Below are 17,500 nucleotides of genomic sequence, written 5' to 3' on the forward strand. Positions count from 1 at the left end.
GAAACTGACATCTTGCAATATGCACAAGTAGTCCTTCATGAAAGGGGCTGGAAGCTGTTTTCATTTTGACACGAGAGAGAGAGAGAGAGAGAGAGAGAGAGAGAGAGAGAGAGACTACCTTGCATTGTCAATTGCTAAATCTGTATATGGATAAGTAGCCTATGGTTGTCAACTTATTTCGTACGGCCATACCAGCCTGGCAACGCCTGATCTCGGAAGCTAAGCAGGGTCGGGCCTGGTTAGTACTTGGATGGGAGACCGCCTGGGAATACCAGGTGCTGTATGCTCTTTTGCTCATTCACTTAGAAACTGAAATCTTGCAATATGCACAAGTAGTCCTTCATGAAAGGGGCTGGAAGCTGTTTTCATTTTGACACGAGAGAGAGAGAGAGAGAGAGAGACCACCTTGCATTGTCAATTGCTAAATCTGTATATGGATAAGTAGCCTATGGTTGTCAACTTATTTCGTACGGCCATACCAGCCTGGCAACGCCTGATCTCGTCTGATCTCGGAAGCTAAGCAGGGTCGGGCCTGGTTAGTACTTGGATGGGAGACCGCCTGGGAATACCAGGTGCTGTATGCTCTTTTGCTCATTAACTTAGAAACTGACATCTTGCAATATGCACAAGTAGTCCTTCATGAAAGGGGCTGGAAGCTGTTTTCATTTTGACACGAGAGAGAGAGAGAGAGACCACCTTGCATTGTCAATTGCTAAATCTGTATATGGATAAGTAGCCTATGGTTGTCAACTTATTTCGTACGGCCATACCAGCCTGGCAACGCCCGATCTCGTCTGATCTCGGAAGCTAAGCAGGGTCGGGCCTGGTTAGTACTTGGATGGGAGACCGCCTGGGAATACCAGGTGCTGTATGCTCTTTTGCTCATTCACTTAGAAACTGAAATCTTGCAATATGCACAAGTAGTCCTTCATGAAAGGGGCTGGAAGCTGTTTTCATTTTGACACGAGAGAGAGAGAGAGAGAGAGAGACTACCTTGCATTGTCAATTGCTAAATCTGTATATGGATAAGTAGCCTATGGTTGTCAACTTATTTCGTACGGCCATACCAGCCTGGCAACGCCCGATCTCGTCTGATCTCGGAAGCTAAGCAGGGTCGGGCCTGGTTAGTACTTGGATGGGAGACCGCCTGGGAATACCAGGTGCTGTATGCTCTTTTGCTCATTCACTTAGAAACTGACATCTTGCAATATGCACAAGTAGTCCTTCATGAAAGGGGCTGGAAGCTGTTTTCATTTTGACACGAGAGAGAGAGAGAGAGAGAGAGAGACCACCTTGCATTGTCAATTGCTAAATCTGTATATGGATAAGTAGCCTATGGTTGTCAACTTATTTCGTACGGCCATACCAGCCTGGCAACGCCCGATCACGTCTGATCTCGGAAGCTAAGCAGGGTCGGGCCTGGTTAGAACTTGGATGGGAGACCGCCTGGGAATACCAGGTGCTGTATGCTCTTTTGCTCATTCACTTAGAAACTGACATCTTGCAATATGCACAAGTAGTCCTTCATGAAAGGGGCTGGAAGCTGTTTTCATTTTGACACGAGAGAGAGAGAGAGAGAGAGAGAGAGACCACCTTGCATTGTCAATTGCTAAATCTGTATATGGATAAGTAGCCTATGGTTGTCAACTTATTTCGTACGGCCATACCAGCCTGGCAACGCCCGATCACGTCTGATCTCGTAAGCTAAGCAGGGTCGGGCCTGGTTAGTACTTGGATGGGAGACCGCCTGGGAATACCAGGTGCTGTATGCTCTTTTGCTCATTCACTTAGAAACTGAAATCTTGCAATATGCACAAGTAGTCCTTCATGAAAGGGGCTGGAAGCTGTTTTCATTTTGACACGAGAGAGAGAGAGAGAGACCACCTTGCATTGTCAATTGCTAAATCTGTATATGGATAAGTAGCCTATGGTTGTCAACTTATTTCGTACGGCCATACCAGCCTGGCAACGCCCGATCTCGGAAGCTAAGCAGGGTCGGGCCTGGTTAGTACTTGGATGGGAGACCGCCTGGGAATACCAGGTGCTGTATGCTCTTTTGCTCATTCACTTAGAAACTGAAATCTTGCAATATGCACAAGTAGTCCTTCATGAAAGGGGCTGGAAGCTGTTTTCATTTTGACACGAGAGAGAGAGAGAGAGAGAGAGAGAGAGACCACCTTGCATTGTCAATTGCCAAATCTGTATATGGATAAGTAGCCTATGGTTGTCAACTTATTTCGTACGGCCATACCAGCCTGGCAACGCCTGATCTCGTCTGATCTCGGAAGCTAAGCAGGGTCGGGCCTGGTTAGTACTTGGATGGGAGACCGCCTGGGAATACCAGGTGCTGTATGCTCTTTTGCTCATTAACTTAGAAACTGACATCTTGCAATATGCACAAGTAGTCCTTCATGAAAGGGGCTGGAAGCTGTTTTCATTTTGACACGAGAGAGAGAGAGAGAGAGACCACCTTGCATTGTCAATTGCTAAATCTGTATATGGATAAGTAGCCTATGGTTGTCAACTTATTTTGTACGGCCATACCAGCCTGGCAACGCCCGATCTCGTCTGATCTCGGAAGCTAAGCAGGGTCGGGCCTGGTTAGTACTTGGATGGGAGACCGCCTGGGAATACCAGGTGCTGTATGCTCTTTTGCTCATTCACTTAGAAACTGAAATCTTGCAATATGCACAAGTAGTCCTTCATGAAAGGGGCTGGAAGCTGTTTTCATTTTGACACGAGAGAGAGAGAGAGAGAGAGACTACCTTGCATTGTCAATTGCTAAATCTGTATATGGATAAGTAGCCTATGGTTGTCAACTTATTTCGTACGGCCATACCAGCCTGGCAACGTCTGATCTCGGAAGCTAAGCAGGGTCGGGCCTGGTTAGTACTTGGATGGGAGACCGCCTGGGAATACCAGGTGCTGTATGCTCTTTTGCTCATTCACTTAGAAACTGAAATCTTGCAATATGCACAAGTAGTCCTTCATGAAAGGGGCTGGAAGCTGTTTTCATTTTGACACGAGAGAGAGAGAGAGAGACCACCTTGCATTGTCAATTGCTAAATCTGTATATGGATAAGTAGCCTATGGTTGTCAACTTATTTCGTACGGCCATACCAGCCTGGCAACGCCCGATCTCGGAAGCTAAGCAGGGTCGGGCCTGGTTAGTACTTGGATGGGAGACCGCCTGGGAATACCAGGTGCTGTATGCTCTTTTGCTCATTCACTTAGAAACTGAAATCTTGCAATATGCACAAGTAGTCCTTCATGAAAGGGGCTGGAAGCTGTTTTCATTTTGACACGAGAGAGAGAGAGAGAGAGAGAGAGAGAGAGAGAGAGAGAGAGAGAGAGAGACCACCTTGCATTGTCAATTGCCAAATCTGTATATGGATAAGTAGCCTATGGTTGTCAACTTATTTCGTACGGCCATACCGGCCTGGCAACGCCCGATCTCGTCTGATCTCGGAAGCTAAGCAGGGTCGGGCCTGGTTAGTACTTGGATGGGAGACCGCCTGGGAATACCAGGTGCTGTATGCTCATTCACTTAGAAACTGAAATCTTGCAATATGCACAAGTAGTCCTTCATGAAAGGGGCTGGAAGCTGTTTTCATTTTGACACGAGAGAGAGACCACCTTGCATTGTCAATTGCCAAATCTGTATATGGATAAGTAGCCTATGGTTGTCAACTTATTTCGTACGGCCATACCAGCCTGGCAACGCCCGATCTCGTCTGATCTCGTAAGCTAAGCAGGGTCGGGCCTGGTTAGTACTTGGATGGGAGACCGCCTGGGAATACCAGGTGCTGTATGCTCTTTTGCTCATTCACTTAGAAACTGAAATCTTGCAATATGCACAAGTAGTCCTTCATGAAAGGGGCTGGAAGCTGTTTTCATTTTGACACGAGAGAGAGAGAGAGAGAGAGACCACCTTGCATTGTCAATTGCCAAATCTGTATATGGATAAGTAGCCTATGGTTGTCAACTTATTTCGTACGGCCATACCAGCCTGGCAACGCCCGATCTCGTCTGATCTCGGAAGCTAAGCAGGGTCGGGCCTGGTTAGTACTTGGATGGGAGACCGCCTTGGAATACCAGGTGCTGTATGCTCTTTTGCTCATTCACTTAGAAACTGACATCTTGCAATATGCACAAGTAGTCCTTCATGAAAGGGGCTGGAAGCTGTTTTCATTTTGACACGAGAGAGAGAGAGAGAGAGAGAGAGAGACCACCTTGCATTGTCAATTGCTAAATCTGTATATGGATAAGTAGCCTATGGTTGTCAACTTATTTCGTACGGCCATACCAGCCTGGCAACGCCCGATCTCGTCTGATCTCAGAAGCTAAGCAGGGTCGGGCCTGGTTAGTACTTGGATGGGAGACCGCCTGGGAATACCAGGTGCTGTATGCTCATTCACTTAGAAACTGAAATCTTGCAATATGCACAAGTAGTCCTTCATGAAAGGGGCTGGAAGCTGTTTTCATTTTGACACGAGAGAGAGACCACCTTGCATTGTCAATTGCCAAATCTGTATATGGATAAGTAGCCTATGGTTGTCAACTTATTTCGTACGGCCATACCAGCCTGGCAACGCCCGATCTCGTCTGATCTCGTAAGCTAAGCAGGGTCGGGCCTGGTTAGTACTTGGATGGGAGACCGCCTGGGAATACCAGGTGCTGTATGCTCTTTTGCTCATTCACTTAGAAACTGAAATCTTGCAATATGCACAAGTAGTCCTTCATGAAAGGGGCTGGAAGCTGTTTTCATTTTGACACGAGAGAGAGAGAGAGAGAGAGAGAGACCACCTTGCATTGTCAATTGCCAAATCTGTATATGGATAAGTAGCCTATGGTTGTCAACTTATTTCGTACGGCCATACCAGCCTGGCAACGCCCGATCTCGTCTGATCTCGGAAGCTAAGCAGGGTCGGGCCTGGTTAGTACTTGGATGGGAGACCGCCTGGGAATACCAGGTGCTGTATGCTCTTTTGCTCATTCACTTAGAAACTGACATCTTGCAATATGCACAAGTAGTCCTTCATGAAAGGGGCTGGAAGCTGTTTTCATTTTGACACGAGAGAGAGAGAGAGAGAGAGAGAGAGAGAGAGAGACCACCTTGCATTGTCAATTGCTAAATCTGTATATGGATAAGTAGCCTATGGTTGTCAACTTATTTCGTACGGCCATACCAGCCTGGCAACGCCCGATCTCGTCTGATCTCGGAAGCTAAGCAGGGTCGGGCCTGGTTAGTACTTGGATGGGAGACCGCCTGGGAATACCAGGTGCTGTATGCTCTTTTGCTCATTCACTTAGAAACTGAAATCTTGCAATATGCACAAGTAGTCCTTCATGAAAGGGGCTGGAAGCTGTTTTCATTTTGACACGAGAGGGAGAGAGAGAGACTACCTTGCATTGTCAATTGCTAAATCTGTATATGGATAAGTAGCCTATGGTTGTCAACTTATTTCGTACGGCCATACCAGCCTGGCAACGCCCGATCTCGTCTGATCTCGGAAGCTAAGCAGGGTCGGGCCTGGTTAGTACTTGGATGGGAGACCGCCTGGGAATACCAGGTGCTGTATGCTCATTCACTTAGAAACTGAAATCTTGCAATATGCACAAGTAGTCCTTCATGAAAGGGGCTGGAAGCTGTTTTCATTTTGACACGAGAGGGAGAGAGAGAGACCACCTTGCATTGTCAATTGCTAAATCTGTATATGGATAAGTAGCCTATGGTTGTCAACTTATTTCGTACGGCCATACCAGCCTGGCAACGCCCGATCTCGTCTGATCTCGGAAGCTAAGCAGGGTTGGGCCTGGTTAGTACTTGGATGGGAGACCGCCTGGGAATACCAGGTGCTGTATGCTCTTTTGCTCATTCACTTAGAAACTGAAATCTTGCAATATGCACAAGTAGTCCTTCATGAAAGGGGCTGGAAGCTGTTTTCATTTTGACACGAGAGAGAGAGAGAGAGAGAGAGAGAGAGAGACTACCTTGCATTGTCAATTGCTAAATCTGTATATGGATAAGTAGCCTATGGTTGTCAACTTATTTCGTACGGCCATACCAGCCTGGCAACGCCCGATCTCGTCTGATCTCGGAAGCTAAGCAGGGTCGGGCCTGGTTAGTACTTGGATGGGAGACCGCCTGGGAATACCAGGTGCTGTATGCTCTTTTGCTCATTCACTTAGAAACTGACATCTTGCAATATGCACAAGTAGTCCTTCATGAAAGGGGCTGGAAGCTGTTTTCATTTTGACACGAGAGAGAGAGAGAGAGAGAGAGAGAGAGAGAGACTACCTTGCATTGTCAATTGCTAAATCTGTATATGGATAAGTAGCCTATGGTTGTCAACTTATTTCGTACGGCCATACCAGCCTGGCAACGCCCGATCTCGTCTGATCTCGGAAGCTAAGCAGGGTCGGGCCTGGTTAGTACTTGGATGGGAGACCGCCTGGGAATACCAGGTGCTGTATGCTCTTTTGCTCATTCACTTAGAAACTGAAATCTTGCAATATGCACAAGTAGTCCTTCATGAAAGGGGCTGGAAGCTGTTTTCATTTTGACACGAGAGAGAGAGAGAGAGAGACTACCTTGCATTGTCAATTGCTAAATCTGTATATGGATAAGTAGCCTATGGTTGTCAACTTATTTCGTACGGCCATACCAGCCTGGCAACGCCCGATCTCGTCTGATCTCGGAAGCTAAGCAGGGTCGGGCCTGGTTAGTACTTGGATGGGAGACCGCCTGGGAATACCAGGTGCTGTATGCTCTTTTGCTCATTCACTTAGAAACTGACATCTTGCAATATGCACAAGTAGTCCTTCATGAAAGGGGCTGGAAGCTGTTTTCATTTTGACACGAGAGAGAGAGAGAGAGAGAGAGAGAGACCACCTTGCATTGTCAATTGCTAAATCTGTATATGGATAAGTAGCCTATGGTTGTCAACTTATTTCGTACGGCCATACCAGCCTGGCAACGCCCGATCTCGTCTGATCTCAGAAGCTAAGCAGGGTCGGGCCTGGTTAGTACTTGGATGGGAGACCGCCTGGGAATACCAGGTGCTGTATGCTCATTCACTTAGAAACTGAAATCTTGCAATATGCACAAGTAGTCCTTCATGAAAGGGGCTGGAAGCTGTTTTCATTTTGACACGAGAGAGAGACCACCTTGCATTGTCAATTGCCAAATCTGTATATGGATAAGTAGCCTATGGTTGTCAACTTATTTCGTACGGCCATACCAGCCTGGCAACGCCCGATCTCGTCTGATCTCGTAAGCTAAGCAGGGTCGGGCCTGGTTAGTACTTGGATGGGAGACCGCCTGGGAATACCAGGTGCTGTATGCTCTTTTGCTCATTCACTTAGAAACTGAAATCTTGCAATATGCACAAGTAGTCCTTCATGAAAGGGGCTGGAAGCTGTTTTCATTTTGACACGAGAGAGAGAGAGAGAGAGAGACCACCTTGCATTGTCAATTGCCAAATCTGTATATGGATAAGTAGCCTATGGTTGTCAACTTATTTCGTACGGCCATACCAGCCTGGCAACGCCCGATCTCGTCTGATCTCGGAAGCTAAGCAGGGTCGGGCCTGGTTAGTACTTGGATGGGAGACCGCCTGGGAATACCAGGTGCTGTATGCTCTTTTGCTCATTCACTTAGAAACTGACATCTTGCAATATGCACAAGTAGTCCTTCATGAAAGGGGCTGGAAGCTGTTTTCATTTTGACACGAGAGAGAGAGAGAGAGAGAGAGAGAGACCACCTTGCATTGTCAATTGCTAAATCTGTATATGGATAAGTAGCCTATGGTTGTCAACTTATTTCGTACGGCCATACCAGCCTGGCAACGCCCGATCTCGTCTGATCTCGGAAGCTAAGCAGGGTCGGGCCTGGTTAGTACTTGGATGGGAGACCGCCTGGGAATACCAGGTGCTGTATGCTCTTTTGCTCATTCACTTAGAAACTGAAATCTTGCAATATGCACAAGTAGTCCTTCATGAAAGGGGCTGGAAGCTGTTTTCATTTTGACACGAGAGAGAGAGAGAGAGACTACCTTGCATTGTCAATTGCTAAATCTGTATATGGATAAGTAGCCTATGGTTGTCAACTTATTTCGTACGGCCATACCAGCCTGGCAACGCCCGATCTCGTCTGATCTCGGAAGCTAAGCAGGGTCGGGCCTGGTTAGTACTTGGATGGGAGACCGCCTGGGAATACCAGGTGCTGTATGCTCTTTTGCTCATTCACTTAGAAACTGACATCTTGCAATATGCACAAGTAGTCCTTCATGAAAGGGGCTGGAAGCTGTTTTCATTTTGACACGAGAGAGAGAGAGAGAGACCACCTTGCATTGTCAATTGCTAAATCTGTATATGGATAAGTAGCCTATGGTTGTCAACTTATTTCGTACGGCCATACCAGCCTGGCAACGCCCGATCTCGGAAGCTAAGCAGGGTCGGGCCTGGTTAGTACTTGGATGGGAGACCGCCTGGGAATACCAGGTGCTGTATGCTCTTTTGCTCATTCACTTAGAAACTGACATCTTGCAATATGCACAAGTAGTCCTTCATGAAAGGGGCTGGAAGCTGTTTTCATTTTGACACGAGAGAGAGAGAGAGAGACCACCTTGCATTGTCAATTGCTAAATCTGTATATGGATAAGTAGCCTATGGTTGTCAACTTATTTCGTACGGCCATACCAGCCTGGCAACGCCCGATCTCGGAAGCTAAGCAGGGTCGGGCCTGGTTAGTACTTGGATGGGAGACCGCCTGGGAATACCAGGTGCTGTATGCTCTTTTGCTCATTCACTTAGAAACTGAAATCTTGCAATATGCACAAGTAGTCCTTCATGAAAGGGGCTGGAAGCTGTTTTCATTTTGACACGAGAGAGAGAGAGAGAGAGAGAGACCACCTTGCATTGTCAATTGCCAAATCTGTATATGGATAAGAGCCTATGGTTGTCAACTTATTTCGTACGGCCATACCAGCCTGGCAACGCCCGATCTCGGAAGCTAAGCAGGGTCGGGCCTGGTTAGTACTTGGATGGGAGACCGCCTGGGAATACCAGGTGCTGTATGCTCTTTTGCTCATTCACTTAGAAACTGAAATCTTGCAATATGCACAAGTAGTCCTTCATGAAAGGGGCTGGAAGCTGTTTTCATTTTGACACGAGAGAGAGAGAGAGAGAGAGAGAGAGAGAGACCACCTTGCATTGTCAATTGCCAAATCTGTATATGGATAAGTAGCCTATGGTTGTCAACTTATTTCGTACGGCCATACCAGCCTGGCAACGCCCGATCTCGTCTGATCTCGGAAGCTAAGCAGGGTCGGGCCTGGTTAGTACTTGGATGGGAGACCGCCTGGGAATACCAGGTGCTGTATGCTCATTCACTTAGAAACTGAAATCTTGCAATATGCACAAGTAGTCCTTCATGAAAGGGGCTGGAAGCTGTTTTCATTTTGACACGAGAGAGAGACCACCTTGCATTGTCAATTGCCAAATCTGTATATGGATAAGTAGCCTATGGTTGTCAACTTATTTCGTACGGCCATACCAGCCTGGCAACGCCCGATCTCGGAAGCTAAGCAGGGTCGGGCCTGGTTAGTACTTGGATGGGAGACCGCCTGGGAATACCAGGTGCTGTATGCTCTTTTGCTCATTCACTTAGAAACTGAAATCTTGCAATATGCACAAGTAGTCCTTCATGAAAGGGGCTGGAAGCTGTTTTCATTTTGACACGAGAGAGAGAGAGAGAGAGAGAGAGAGAGAGACCACCTTGCATTGTCAATTGCCAAATCTGTATATGGATAAGTAGCCTATGGTTGTCAACTTATTTCGTACGGCCATACCAGCCTGGCAACGCCCGATCTCGTCTGATCTCGGAAGCTAAGCAGGGTCGGGCCTGGTTAGTACTTGGATGGGAGACCGCCTGGGAATACCAGGTGCTGTATGCTCATTCACTTAGAAACTGAAATCTTGCAATATGCACAAGTAGTCCTTCATGAAAGGGGCTGGAAGCTGTTTTCATTTTGACACGAGAGAGAGACCACCTTGCATTGTCAATTGCCAAATCTGTATATGGATAAGTAGCCTATGGTTGTCAACTTATTTCGTACGGCCATACCAGCCTGGCAACGCCCGATCTCGTCTGATCTCGTAAGCTAAGCAGGGTCGGGCCTGGTTAGTACTTGGATGGGAGACCGCCTGGGAATACCAGGTGCTGTATGCTCTTTTGCTCATTCACTTAGAAACTGAAATCTTGCAATATGCACAAGTAGTCCTTCATGAAAGGGGCTGGAAGCTGTTTTCATTTTGACACGAGAGAGAGAGAGAGAGAGAGAGAGACCACCTTGCATTGTCAATTGCCAAATCTGTATATGGATAAGTAGCCTATGGTTGTCAACTTATTTCGTACGGCCATACCAGCCTGGCAACGCCCGATCTCGTCTGATCTCGGAAGCTAAGCAGGGTCGGGCCTGGTTAGTACTTGGATGGGAGACCGCCTGGGAATACCAGGTGCTGTATGCTCTTTTGCTCATTCACTTAGAAACTGAAATCTTGCAATATGCACAAGTAGTCCTTCATGAAAGGGGCTGGAAGCTGTTTTCATTTTGACACGAGAGAGAGAGAGAGAGAGAGACCACCTTGCATTGTCAATTGCCAAATCTGTATATGGATAAGTAGCCTATGGTTGTCAACTTATTTCGTACGGCCATACCAGCCTGGCAACGCCCGATCTCGTCTGATCTCGTAAGCTAAGCAGGGTCGGGCCTGGTTAGTACTTGGATGGGAGACCGCCTGGGAATACCAGGTGCTGTATGCTCTTTTGCTCATTCACTTAGAAACTGAAATCTTGCAATATGCACAAGTAGTCCTTCATGAAAGGGGCTGGAAGCTGTTTTCATTTTGACACGAGAGAGAGAGAGAGAGAGAGAGAGACCACCTTGCATTGTCAATTGCCAAATCTGTATATGGATAAGTAGCCTATGGTTGTCAACTTATTTCGTACGGCCATACCAGCCTGGCAACGCCCGATCTCGTCTGATCTCGGAAGCTAAGCAGGGTCGGGCCTGGTTAGTACTTGGATGGGAGACCGCCTGGGAATACCAGGTGCTGTATGCTCTTTTGCTCATTCACTTAGAAACTGAAATCTTGCAATATGCACAAGTAGTCCTTCATGAAAGGGGCTGGAAGCTGTTTTCATTTTGACACGAGAGAGAGAGAGAGAGAGAGACCACCTTGCATTGTCAATTGCCAAATCTGTATATGGATAAGTAGCCTATGGTTGTCAACTTATTTCGTACGGCCATACCAGCCTGGCAACGCCCGATCTCGTCTGATCTCGGAAGCTAAGCAGGGTCGGGCCTGGTTAGTACTTGGATGGGAGACCGCCTGGGAATACCAGGTGCTGTATGCTCTTTTGCTCATTCACTTAGAAACTGAAATCTTGCAATATGCACAAGTAGTCTTTCATGAAAGGGGCTGGAAGCTGTTTTCATTTTGACACGAGAGAGAGAGAGAGAGAGAGACTACCTTGCATTGTCAATTGCTAAATCTGTATATGGATAAGTAGCCTATGGTTGTCAACTTATTTCGTACGGCCATACCAGCCTGGCAACGCCCGATCTCGTCTGATCTCGGAAGCTAAGCAGGGTCGGGCCTGGTTAGTACTTGGATGGGAGACCGCCTGGGAATACCAGGTGCTGTATGCTCTTTTGCTCATTCACTTAGAAACTGAAATCTTGCAATATGCACAAGTAGTCCTTCATGAAAGGGGCTGGAAGCTGTTTTCATTTTGACACGAGAGAGAGAGAGACCACCTTGCATTGTCAATTGCTAAATCTGTATATGGATAAGTAGCCTATGGTTGTCAACTTATTTCGTACGGCCATACCAGCCTGGCAACACCCAATCTCGTCTGATCTCGGAAGATAAGCAGGGTCGGGCCTTGTTAGTACTTGGATGGGAGACCGCCTGGGAATACCAGGTGCTGTATGCTCTTTTGCTCATTAACTTAGAAACTGACATCTTGCAATATGCACAAGTAGTCCTTCATGAAAGGGGCTGGAAGCTGTTTTCATTTTGACACGAGAGAGAGAGAGAGAGAGAGAGAGAGAGAGACTACCTTGCATTGTCAATTGCTAAATCTGTATATGGATAAGTAGCCTATGGTTGTCAACTTATTTCGTACGGCCATACCAGCCTGGCAACGCCTGATCTCGGAAGCTAAGCAGGGTCGGGCCTGGTTAGTACTTGGATGGGAGACCGCCTGGGAATACCAGGTGCTGTATGCTCTTTTGCTCATTCACTTAGAAACTGAAATCTTGCAATATGCACAAGTAGTCCTTCATGAAAGGGGCTGGAAGCTGTTTTCATTTTGACACGAGAGAGAGAGAGAGAGAGAGAGACTACCTTGCATTGTCAATTGCTAAATCTGTATATGGATAAGTAGCCTATGGTTGTCAACTTATTTCGTACGGCCATACCAGCCTGGCAACGCCCGATCTCGGAAGCTAAGCAGGGTCGGGCCTGGTTAGTACTTGGATGGGAGACCGCCTGGGAATACCAGGTGCTGTATGCTCTTTTGCTCATTCACTTAGAAACTGACATCTTGCAATATGCACAAGTAGTCCTTCATGAAAGGGGCTGGAAGCTGTTTTCATTTTGACACGAGAGAGAGAGAGAGAGACCACCTTGCATTGTCAATTGCTAAATCTGTATATGGATAAGTAGCCTATGGTTGTCAACTTATTTCGTACGGCCATACCAGCCTGGCAACGCCCGATCTCGGAAGCTAAGCAGGGTCGGGCCTGGTTAGTACTTGGATGGGAGACCGCCTGGGAATACCAGGTGCTGTATGCTCTTTTGCTCATTCACTTAGAAACTGAAATCTTGCAATATGCACAAGTAGTCCTTCATGAAAGGGGCTGGAAGCTGTTTTCATTTTGACACGAGAGAGAGAGAGAGAGAGAGAGACCACCTTGCATTGTCAATTGCCAAATCTGTATATGGATAAGTAGCCTATGGTTGTCAACTTATTTCGTACGGCCATACCAGCCTGGCAACGCCCGATCTCGGAAGCTAAGCAGGGTCGGGCCTGGTTAGTACTTGGATGGGAGACCGCCTGGGAATACCAGGTGCTGTATGCTCTTTTGCTCATTCACTTAGAAACTGAAATCTTGCAATATGCACAAGTAGTCCTTCATGAAAGGGGCTGGAAGCTGTTTTCATTTTGACACGAGAGAGAGAGAGAGAGAGAGAGAGAGAGAGACCACCTTGCATTGTCAATTGCCAAATCTGTATATGGATAAGTAGCCTATGGTTGTCAACTTATTTCGTACGGCCATACCAGCCTGGCAACGCCCGATCTCGTCTGATCTCGGAAGCTAAGCAGGGTCGGGCCTGGTTAGTACTTGGATGGGAGACCGCCTGGGAATACCAGGTGCTGTATGCTCATTCACTTAGAAACTGAAATCTTGCAATATGCACAAGTAGTCCTTCATGAAAGGGGCTGGAAGCTGTTTTCATTTTGACACGAGAGAGAGACCACCTTGCATTGTCAATTGCCAAATCTGTATATGGATAAGTAGCCTATGGTTGTCAACTTATTTCGTACGGCCATACCAGCCTGGCAACGCCCGATCTCGGAAGCTAAGCAGGGTCGGGCCTGGTTAGTACTTGGATGGGAGACCGCCTGGGAATACCAGGTGCTGTATGCTCTTTTGCTCATTCACTTAGAAACTGAAATCTTGCAATATGCACAAGTAGTCCTTCATGAAAGGGGCTGGAAGCTGTTTTCATTTTGACACGAGAGAGAGAGAGAGAGAGAGAGAGAGAGAGACCACCTTGCATTGTCAATTGCCAAATCTGTATATGGATAAGTAGCCTATGGTTGTCAACTTATTTCGTACGGCCATACCAGCCTGGCAACGCCCGATCTCGTCTGATCTCGGAAGCGAAGCAGGGTCGGGCCTGGTTAGTACTTGGATGGGAGACCGCCTGGGAATACCAGGTGCTGTATGCTCATTCACTTAGAAACTGAAATCTTGCAATATGCACAAGTAGTCCTTCATGAAAGGGGCTGGAAGCTGTTTTCATTTTGACACGAGAGAGAGACCACCTTGCATTGTCAATTGCCAAATCTGTATATGGATAAGTAGCCTATGGTTGTCAACTTATTTCGTACGGCCATACCAGCCTGGCAACGCCCGATCTCGTCTGATCTCGTAAGCTAAGCAGGGTCGGGCCTGGTTAGTACTTGGATGGGAGACCGCCTGGGAATACCAGGTGCTGTATGCTCTTTTGCTCATTCACTTAGAAACTGAAATCTTGCAATATGCACAAGTAGTCCTTCATGAAAGGGGCTGGAAGCTGTTTTCATTTTGACACGAGAGAGAGAGAGAGAGAGAGAGAGACCACCTTGCATTGTCAATTGCCAAATCTGTATATGGATAAGTAGCCTATGGTTGTCAACTTATTTCGTACGGCCATACCAGCCTGGCAACGCCCGATCTCGTCTGATCTCGGAAGCTAAGCAGGGTCGGGCCTGGTTAGTACTTGGATGGGAGACCGCCTGGGAATACCAGGTGCTGTATGCTCTTTTGCTCATTCACTTAGAAACTGAAATCTTGCAATATGCACAAGTAGTCCTTCATGAAAGGGGCTGGAAGCTGTTTTCATTTTGACACGAGAGAGAGAGAGAGAGAGAGACCACCTTGCATTGTCAATTGCCAAATCTGTATATGGATAAGTAGCCTATGGTTGTCAACTTATTTCGTACGGCCATACCAGCCTGGCAACGCCCGATCTCGTCTGATCTCGTAAGCTAAGCAGGGTCGGGCCTGGTTAGTACTTGGATGGGAGACCGCCTGGGAATACCAGGTGCTGTATGCTCTTTTGCTCATTCACTTAGAAACTGAAATCTTGCAATATGCACAAGTAGTCCTTCATGAAAGGGGCTGGAAGCTGTTTTCATTTTGACACGAGAGAGAGAGAGAGAGAGAGAGAGACCACCTTGCATTGTCAATTGCCAAATCTGTATATGGATAAGTAGCCTATGGTTGTCAACTTATTTCGTACGGCCATACCAGCCTGGCAACGCCCGATCTCGTCTGATCTCGGAAGCTAAGCAGGGTCGGGCCTGGTTAGTACTTGGATGGGAGACCGCCTGGGAATACCAGGTGCTGTATGCTCTTTTGCTCATTCACTTAGAAACTGAAATCTTGCAATATGCACAAGTAGTCCTTCATGAAAGGGGCTGGAAGCTGTTTTCATTTTGACACGAGAGAGAGAGAGAGAGAGAGACCACCTTGCATTGTCAATTGCCAAATCTGTATATGGATAAGTAGCCTATGGTTGTCAACTTATTTCGTACGGCCATACCAGCCTGGCAACGCCCGATCTCGTCTGATCTCGGAAGCTAAGCAGGGTCGGGCCTGGTTAGTACTTGGATGGGAGACCGCCTGGGAATACCAGGTGCTGTATGCTCTTTTGCTCATTCACTTAGAAACTGAAATCTTGCAATATGCACAAGTAGTCCTTCATGAAAGGGGCTGGAAGCTGTTTTCATTTTGACACGAGAGAGAGAGAGAGAGAGAGACCACCTTGCATTGTCAATTGCTAAATCTGTATATGGATAAGTAGCCTATGGTTGTCAACTTATTTCGTACGGCCATACCAGCCTGGCAACGCCCGATCTCGTCTGATCTCGGAAGCTAAGCAGGGTCGGGCCTGGTTAGTACTTGGATGGGAGACCGCCTGGGAATACCAGGTGCTGTATGCTCTTTTGCTCATTCACTTAGAAACTGAAATCTTGCAATATGCACAAGTAGTCCTTCATGAAAGGGGCTGGAAGCTGTTTTCATTTTGACACGAGAGAGAGAGAGACCACCTTGCATTGTCAATTGCTAAATCTGTATATGGATAAGTAGCCTATGGTTGTCAACTTATTTCGTACGGCCATACCAACCTGGCAACACCCAATCTCGTCTGATCTCGGAAGATAAGCAGGGTCGGGCCTTGTTAGTACTTGGATGGGAGACCGCCTGGGAATACCAGGTGCTGTATGCTCTTTTGCTCATTAACTTAGAAACTGACATCTTGCAATATGCACAAGTAGTCCTTCATGAAAGGGGCTGGAAGCTGTTTTCATTTTGACACGAGAGAGAGAGAGAGAGAGAGAGAGAGAGAGACTACCTTGCATTGTCAATTGCTAAATCTGTATATGGATAAGTAGCCTATGGTTGTCAACTTATTTCGTACGGCCATACCAGCCTGGCAACGCCTGATCTCGGAAGCTAAGCAGGGTCGGGCCTGGTTAGTACTTGGATGGGAGACCGCCTGGGAATACCAGGTGCTGTATGCTCTTTTGCTCATTCACTTAGAAACTGAAATCTTGCAATATGCACAAGTAGTCCTTCATGAAAGGGGCTGGAAGCTGTTTTCATTTTGACACGAGAGAGAGAGAGAGAGAGAGAGACCACCTTGCATTGTCAATTGCTAAATCTGTATATGGATAAGTAGCCTATGGTTGTCAACTTATTTCGTACGGCCATACCAGCCTGGCAACGCCTGATCTCGTCTGATCTCGGAAGCTAAGCAGGGTCGGGCCTGGTTAGTACTTGGATGGGAGACCGCCTGGGAATACCAGGTGCTGTATGCTCTTTTGCTCATTAACTTAGAAACTGACATCTTGCAATATGCACAAGTAGTCCTTCATGAAAGGGGCTGGAAGCTGTTTTCATTTTGACACGAGAGAGAGAGAGAGAGAGACCACCTTGCATTGTCAATTGCTAAATCTGTATATGGATAAGTAGCCTATGGTTGTCAACTTATTTCGTACGGCCATACCAGCCTGGCAACGCCCGATCTCGTCTGATCTCGGAAGCTAAGCAGGGTCGGGCCTGGTTAGTACTTGGATGGGAGACCGCCTGGGAATACCAGGTGCTGTATGCTCTTTTGCTCATTCACTTAGAAACTGAAATCTTGCAATATGCACAAGTAGTCCTTCATGAAAGGGGCTGGAAGCTGTTTTCATTTTGACACGAGAGAGAGAGAGAGAGAGAGACTACCTTGCATTGTCAATTGCTAAATCTGTATATGGATAAGTAGCCTATGGTTGTCAACTTATTTCGTACGGCCATACCAGCCTGGCAACGTCTGATCTCGGAAGCTAAGCAGGGTCGGGCCTGGTTAGTACTTGGATGGGAGACCGCCTGGGAATACCAGGTGCTGTATGCTCTTTTGCTCATTCACTTAGAAACTGAAATCTTGCAATATGCACAAGTAGTCCTTCATGAAAGGGGCTGGAAGCTGTTTTCATTTTGACACGAGAGAGAGAGAGAGAGAGAGACCACCTTGCATTGTCAATTGCTAAATCTGTATATGGATAAGTAGCCTATGGTTGTCAACTTATTTCGTACGGCCATACCAGCCTGGCAACGCCCGATCTCGGAAGCTAAGCAGGGTCGGGCCTGGTTAGTACTTGGATGGGAGA

General features: G+C 47.1%; 33 non-coding genes and 27 pseudogenes across 33 annotated transcripts; all 60 read left to right on the forward strand.

The window, feature by feature from the left end:
• The first annotated feature begins 178 nt into the window (after positions 1-178).
• Positions 179-287, forward strand: LOC146241785 (5S ribosomal RNA; annotated as a pseudogene).
• Positions 288-465: 178 nt separating this feature from the next.
• Positions 466-584, forward strand: LOC146241786 (5S ribosomal RNA). Its single transcript, XR_014740029.1, has one exon. It is a non-coding gene; the product is annotated as a 5S ribosomal RNA (ribosomal RNA).
• A 172-nt stretch (positions 585-756) lies between these two features.
• Positions 757-875, forward strand: LOC146241787 (5S ribosomal RNA). Its single transcript, XR_014736891.1, has one exon. It is a non-coding gene; the product is annotated as a 5S ribosomal RNA (ribosomal RNA).
• A 178-nt stretch (positions 876-1,053) lies between these two features.
• LOC146241788 (5S ribosomal RNA) lies at positions 1,054-1,172 on the forward strand. The gene has a single exon (XR_014736893.1). It is a non-coding gene; the product is annotated as a 5S ribosomal RNA (ribosomal RNA).
• Positions 1,173-1,352: 180 nt separating this feature from the next.
• LOC146241789 (5S ribosomal RNA) lies at positions 1,353-1,471 on the forward strand (annotated as a pseudogene).
• A 182-nt stretch (positions 1,472-1,653) lies between these two features.
• Positions 1,654-1,772, forward strand: LOC146241790 (5S ribosomal RNA; annotated as a pseudogene).
• Positions 1,773-1,944: 172 nt separating this feature from the next.
• LOC146241791 (5S ribosomal RNA) lies at positions 1,945-2,053 on the forward strand (annotated as a pseudogene).
• Positions 2,054-2,237: 184 nt separating this feature from the next.
• On the forward strand, positions 2,238-2,356 carry LOC146241792 (5S ribosomal RNA). The gene has a single exon (XR_014740031.1). It is a non-coding gene; the product is annotated as a 5S ribosomal RNA (ribosomal RNA).
• Positions 2,357-2,530: 174 nt separating this feature from the next.
• Positions 2,531-2,649, forward strand: LOC146241793 (5S ribosomal RNA). The gene has a single exon (XR_014739675.1). It is a non-coding gene; the product is annotated as a 5S ribosomal RNA (ribosomal RNA).
• Positions 2,650-2,825: 176 nt separating this feature from the next.
• On the forward strand, positions 2,826-2,934 carry LOC146241794 (5S ribosomal RNA; annotated as a pseudogene).
• A 172-nt stretch (positions 2,935-3,106) lies between these two features.
• On the forward strand, positions 3,107-3,215 carry LOC146241795 (5S ribosomal RNA; annotated as a pseudogene).
• Positions 3,216-3,421: 206 nt separating this feature from the next.
• LOC146241796 (5S ribosomal RNA) lies at positions 3,422-3,540 on the forward strand. Its single transcript, XR_014740198.1, has one exon. It is a non-coding gene; the product is annotated as a 5S ribosomal RNA (ribosomal RNA).
• A 156-nt stretch (positions 3,541-3,696) lies between these two features.
• On the forward strand, positions 3,697-3,815 carry LOC146241797 (5S ribosomal RNA; annotated as a pseudogene).
• A 176-nt stretch (positions 3,816-3,991) lies between these two features.
• Positions 3,992-4,110, forward strand: LOC146241798 (5S ribosomal RNA). The gene has a single exon (XR_014740413.1). It is a non-coding gene; the product is annotated as a 5S ribosomal RNA (ribosomal RNA).
• A 182-nt stretch (positions 4,111-4,292) lies between these two features.
• On the forward strand, positions 4,293-4,411 carry LOC146241799 (5S ribosomal RNA). Its single transcript, XR_014735032.1, has one exon. It is a non-coding gene; the product is annotated as a 5S ribosomal RNA (ribosomal RNA).
• Positions 4,412-4,567: 156 nt separating this feature from the next.
• LOC146241800 (5S ribosomal RNA) lies at positions 4,568-4,686 on the forward strand (annotated as a pseudogene).
• Positions 4,687-4,866: 180 nt separating this feature from the next.
• On the forward strand, positions 4,867-4,985 carry LOC146241801 (5S ribosomal RNA). Its single transcript, XR_014736894.1, has one exon. It is a non-coding gene; the product is annotated as a 5S ribosomal RNA (ribosomal RNA).
• Positions 4,986-5,175: 190 nt separating this feature from the next.
• LOC146241802 (5S ribosomal RNA) lies at positions 5,176-5,294 on the forward strand. The gene has a single exon (XR_014736895.1). It is a non-coding gene; the product is annotated as a 5S ribosomal RNA (ribosomal RNA).
• Positions 5,295-5,466: 172 nt separating this feature from the next.
• Positions 5,467-5,585, forward strand: LOC146241803 (5S ribosomal RNA). The gene has a single exon (XR_014736896.1). It is a non-coding gene; the product is annotated as a 5S ribosomal RNA (ribosomal RNA).
• A 164-nt stretch (positions 5,586-5,749) lies between these two features.
• LOC146241804 (5S ribosomal RNA) lies at positions 5,750-5,868 on the forward strand. Its single transcript, XR_014737271.1, has one exon. It is a non-coding gene; the product is annotated as a 5S ribosomal RNA (ribosomal RNA).
• Positions 5,869-6,054: 186 nt separating this feature from the next.
• LOC146241805 (5S ribosomal RNA) lies at positions 6,055-6,173 on the forward strand. Its single transcript, XR_014736897.1, has one exon. It is a non-coding gene; the product is annotated as a 5S ribosomal RNA (ribosomal RNA).
• A 188-nt stretch (positions 6,174-6,361) lies between these two features.
• LOC146241806 (5S ribosomal RNA) lies at positions 6,362-6,480 on the forward strand. Its single transcript, XR_014736899.1, has one exon. It is a non-coding gene; the product is annotated as a 5S ribosomal RNA (ribosomal RNA).
• Positions 6,481-6,654: 174 nt separating this feature from the next.
• LOC146241807 (5S ribosomal RNA) lies at positions 6,655-6,773 on the forward strand. The gene has a single exon (XR_014736900.1). It is a non-coding gene; the product is annotated as a 5S ribosomal RNA (ribosomal RNA).
• A 182-nt stretch (positions 6,774-6,955) lies between these two features.
• Positions 6,956-7,074, forward strand: LOC146241808 (5S ribosomal RNA). Its single transcript, XR_014735034.1, has one exon. It is a non-coding gene; the product is annotated as a 5S ribosomal RNA (ribosomal RNA).
• A 156-nt stretch (positions 7,075-7,230) lies between these two features.
• On the forward strand, positions 7,231-7,349 carry LOC146241809 (5S ribosomal RNA; annotated as a pseudogene).
• Positions 7,350-7,525: 176 nt separating this feature from the next.
• LOC146241810 (5S ribosomal RNA) lies at positions 7,526-7,644 on the forward strand. The gene has a single exon (XR_014736901.1). It is a non-coding gene; the product is annotated as a 5S ribosomal RNA (ribosomal RNA).
• Positions 7,645-7,826: 182 nt separating this feature from the next.
• Positions 7,827-7,945, forward strand: LOC146241811 (5S ribosomal RNA). Its single transcript, XR_014736902.1, has one exon. It is a non-coding gene; the product is annotated as a 5S ribosomal RNA (ribosomal RNA).
• Positions 7,946-8,117: 172 nt separating this feature from the next.
• LOC146241812 (5S ribosomal RNA) lies at positions 8,118-8,236 on the forward strand. The gene has a single exon (XR_014736903.1). It is a non-coding gene; the product is annotated as a 5S ribosomal RNA (ribosomal RNA).
• A 172-nt stretch (positions 8,237-8,408) lies between these two features.
• LOC146241813 (5S ribosomal RNA) lies at positions 8,409-8,517 on the forward strand (annotated as a pseudogene).
• A 172-nt stretch (positions 8,518-8,689) lies between these two features.
• On the forward strand, positions 8,690-8,798 carry LOC146241814 (5S ribosomal RNA; annotated as a pseudogene).
• A 177-nt stretch (positions 8,799-8,975) lies between these two features.
• LOC146241815 (5S ribosomal RNA) lies at positions 8,976-9,084 on the forward strand (annotated as a pseudogene).
• Positions 9,085-9,270: 186 nt separating this feature from the next.
• LOC146241816 (5S ribosomal RNA) lies at positions 9,271-9,389 on the forward strand. Its single transcript, XR_014736905.1, has one exon. It is a non-coding gene; the product is annotated as a 5S ribosomal RNA (ribosomal RNA).
• Positions 9,390-9,545: 156 nt separating this feature from the next.
• LOC146241817 (5S ribosomal RNA) lies at positions 9,546-9,654 on the forward strand (annotated as a pseudogene).
• A 186-nt stretch (positions 9,655-9,840) lies between these two features.
• LOC146241818 (5S ribosomal RNA) lies at positions 9,841-9,959 on the forward strand. Its single transcript, XR_014736906.1, has one exon. It is a non-coding gene; the product is annotated as a 5S ribosomal RNA (ribosomal RNA).
• Positions 9,960-10,115: 156 nt separating this feature from the next.
• Positions 10,116-10,234, forward strand: LOC146241819 (5S ribosomal RNA; annotated as a pseudogene).
• Positions 10,235-10,414: 180 nt separating this feature from the next.
• LOC146241820 (5S ribosomal RNA) lies at positions 10,415-10,533 on the forward strand. The gene has a single exon (XR_014736907.1). It is a non-coding gene; the product is annotated as a 5S ribosomal RNA (ribosomal RNA).
• Positions 10,534-10,709: 176 nt separating this feature from the next.
• LOC146241821 (5S ribosomal RNA) lies at positions 10,710-10,828 on the forward strand (annotated as a pseudogene).
• A 180-nt stretch (positions 10,829-11,008) lies between these two features.
• Positions 11,009-11,127, forward strand: LOC146241822 (5S ribosomal RNA). Its single transcript, XR_014736908.1, has one exon. It is a non-coding gene; the product is annotated as a 5S ribosomal RNA (ribosomal RNA).
• A 176-nt stretch (positions 11,128-11,303) lies between these two features.
• Positions 11,304-11,422, forward strand: LOC146241823 (5S ribosomal RNA). Its single transcript, XR_014736910.1, has one exon. It is a non-coding gene; the product is annotated as a 5S ribosomal RNA (ribosomal RNA).
• A 176-nt stretch (positions 11,423-11,598) lies between these two features.
• On the forward strand, positions 11,599-11,717 carry LOC146241824 (5S ribosomal RNA). The gene has a single exon (XR_014736911.1). It is a non-coding gene; the product is annotated as a 5S ribosomal RNA (ribosomal RNA).
• A 168-nt stretch (positions 11,718-11,885) lies between these two features.
• Positions 11,886-12,004, forward strand: LOC146241825 (5S ribosomal RNA; annotated as a pseudogene).
• Positions 12,005-12,190: 186 nt separating this feature from the next.
• LOC146241826 (5S ribosomal RNA) lies at positions 12,191-12,299 on the forward strand (annotated as a pseudogene).
• A 178-nt stretch (positions 12,300-12,477) lies between these two features.
• On the forward strand, positions 12,478-12,586 carry LOC146241827 (5S ribosomal RNA; annotated as a pseudogene).
• A 172-nt stretch (positions 12,587-12,758) lies between these two features.
• Positions 12,759-12,867, forward strand: LOC146241828 (5S ribosomal RNA; annotated as a pseudogene).
• A 178-nt stretch (positions 12,868-13,045) lies between these two features.
• Positions 13,046-13,154, forward strand: LOC146241829 (5S ribosomal RNA; annotated as a pseudogene).
• Positions 13,155-13,340: 186 nt separating this feature from the next.
• On the forward strand, positions 13,341-13,459 carry LOC146241830 (5S ribosomal RNA). Its single transcript, XR_014736912.1, has one exon. It is a non-coding gene; the product is annotated as a 5S ribosomal RNA (ribosomal RNA).
• A 156-nt stretch (positions 13,460-13,615) lies between these two features.
• LOC146241831 (5S ribosomal RNA) lies at positions 13,616-13,724 on the forward strand (annotated as a pseudogene).
• A 186-nt stretch (positions 13,725-13,910) lies between these two features.
• On the forward strand, positions 13,911-14,029 carry LOC146241832 (5S ribosomal RNA). The gene has a single exon (XR_014739783.1). It is a non-coding gene; the product is annotated as a 5S ribosomal RNA (ribosomal RNA).
• A 156-nt stretch (positions 14,030-14,185) lies between these two features.
• LOC146241833 (5S ribosomal RNA) lies at positions 14,186-14,304 on the forward strand (annotated as a pseudogene).
• Positions 14,305-14,484: 180 nt separating this feature from the next.
• LOC146241834 (5S ribosomal RNA) lies at positions 14,485-14,603 on the forward strand. Its single transcript, XR_014736913.1, has one exon. It is a non-coding gene; the product is annotated as a 5S ribosomal RNA (ribosomal RNA).
• A 176-nt stretch (positions 14,604-14,779) lies between these two features.
• Positions 14,780-14,898, forward strand: LOC146241835 (5S ribosomal RNA; annotated as a pseudogene).
• A 180-nt stretch (positions 14,899-15,078) lies between these two features.
• On the forward strand, positions 15,079-15,197 carry LOC146241836 (5S ribosomal RNA). Its single transcript, XR_014736914.1, has one exon. It is a non-coding gene; the product is annotated as a 5S ribosomal RNA (ribosomal RNA).
• A 176-nt stretch (positions 15,198-15,373) lies between these two features.
• On the forward strand, positions 15,374-15,492 carry LOC146241837 (5S ribosomal RNA). The gene has a single exon (XR_014736915.1). It is a non-coding gene; the product is annotated as a 5S ribosomal RNA (ribosomal RNA).
• A 176-nt stretch (positions 15,493-15,668) lies between these two features.
• LOC146241838 (5S ribosomal RNA) lies at positions 15,669-15,787 on the forward strand. Its single transcript, XR_014736917.1, has one exon. It is a non-coding gene; the product is annotated as a 5S ribosomal RNA (ribosomal RNA).
• Positions 15,788-15,955: 168 nt separating this feature from the next.
• LOC146241839 (5S ribosomal RNA) lies at positions 15,956-16,074 on the forward strand (annotated as a pseudogene).
• Positions 16,075-16,260: 186 nt separating this feature from the next.
• LOC146241840 (5S ribosomal RNA) lies at positions 16,261-16,369 on the forward strand (annotated as a pseudogene).
• Positions 16,370-16,547: 178 nt separating this feature from the next.
• LOC146241841 (5S ribosomal RNA) lies at positions 16,548-16,666 on the forward strand. The gene has a single exon (XR_014740032.1). It is a non-coding gene; the product is annotated as a 5S ribosomal RNA (ribosomal RNA).
• Positions 16,667-16,840: 174 nt separating this feature from the next.
• Positions 16,841-16,959, forward strand: LOC146241842 (5S ribosomal RNA). The gene has a single exon (XR_014736918.1). It is a non-coding gene; the product is annotated as a 5S ribosomal RNA (ribosomal RNA).
• Positions 16,960-17,135: 176 nt separating this feature from the next.
• Positions 17,136-17,244, forward strand: LOC146241843 (5S ribosomal RNA; annotated as a pseudogene).
• A 176-nt stretch (positions 17,245-17,420) lies between these two features.
• Positions 17,421-17,500, forward strand: part of LOC146241844 (5S ribosomal RNA) — a 109-nt pseudogene continuing 29 nt past the window's right edge.

The sequence above is a fragment of the Hypomesus nipponensis genome, chromosome 20 (assembly GCF_054491055.1).
Source record: "Hypomesus nipponensis isolate SF chromosome 20, ASM5449105v1, whole genome shotgun sequence".
Lineage (NCBI taxonomy): Eukaryota > Metazoa > Chordata > Actinopteri > Osmeriformes > Osmeridae > Hypomesus > Hypomesus nipponensis.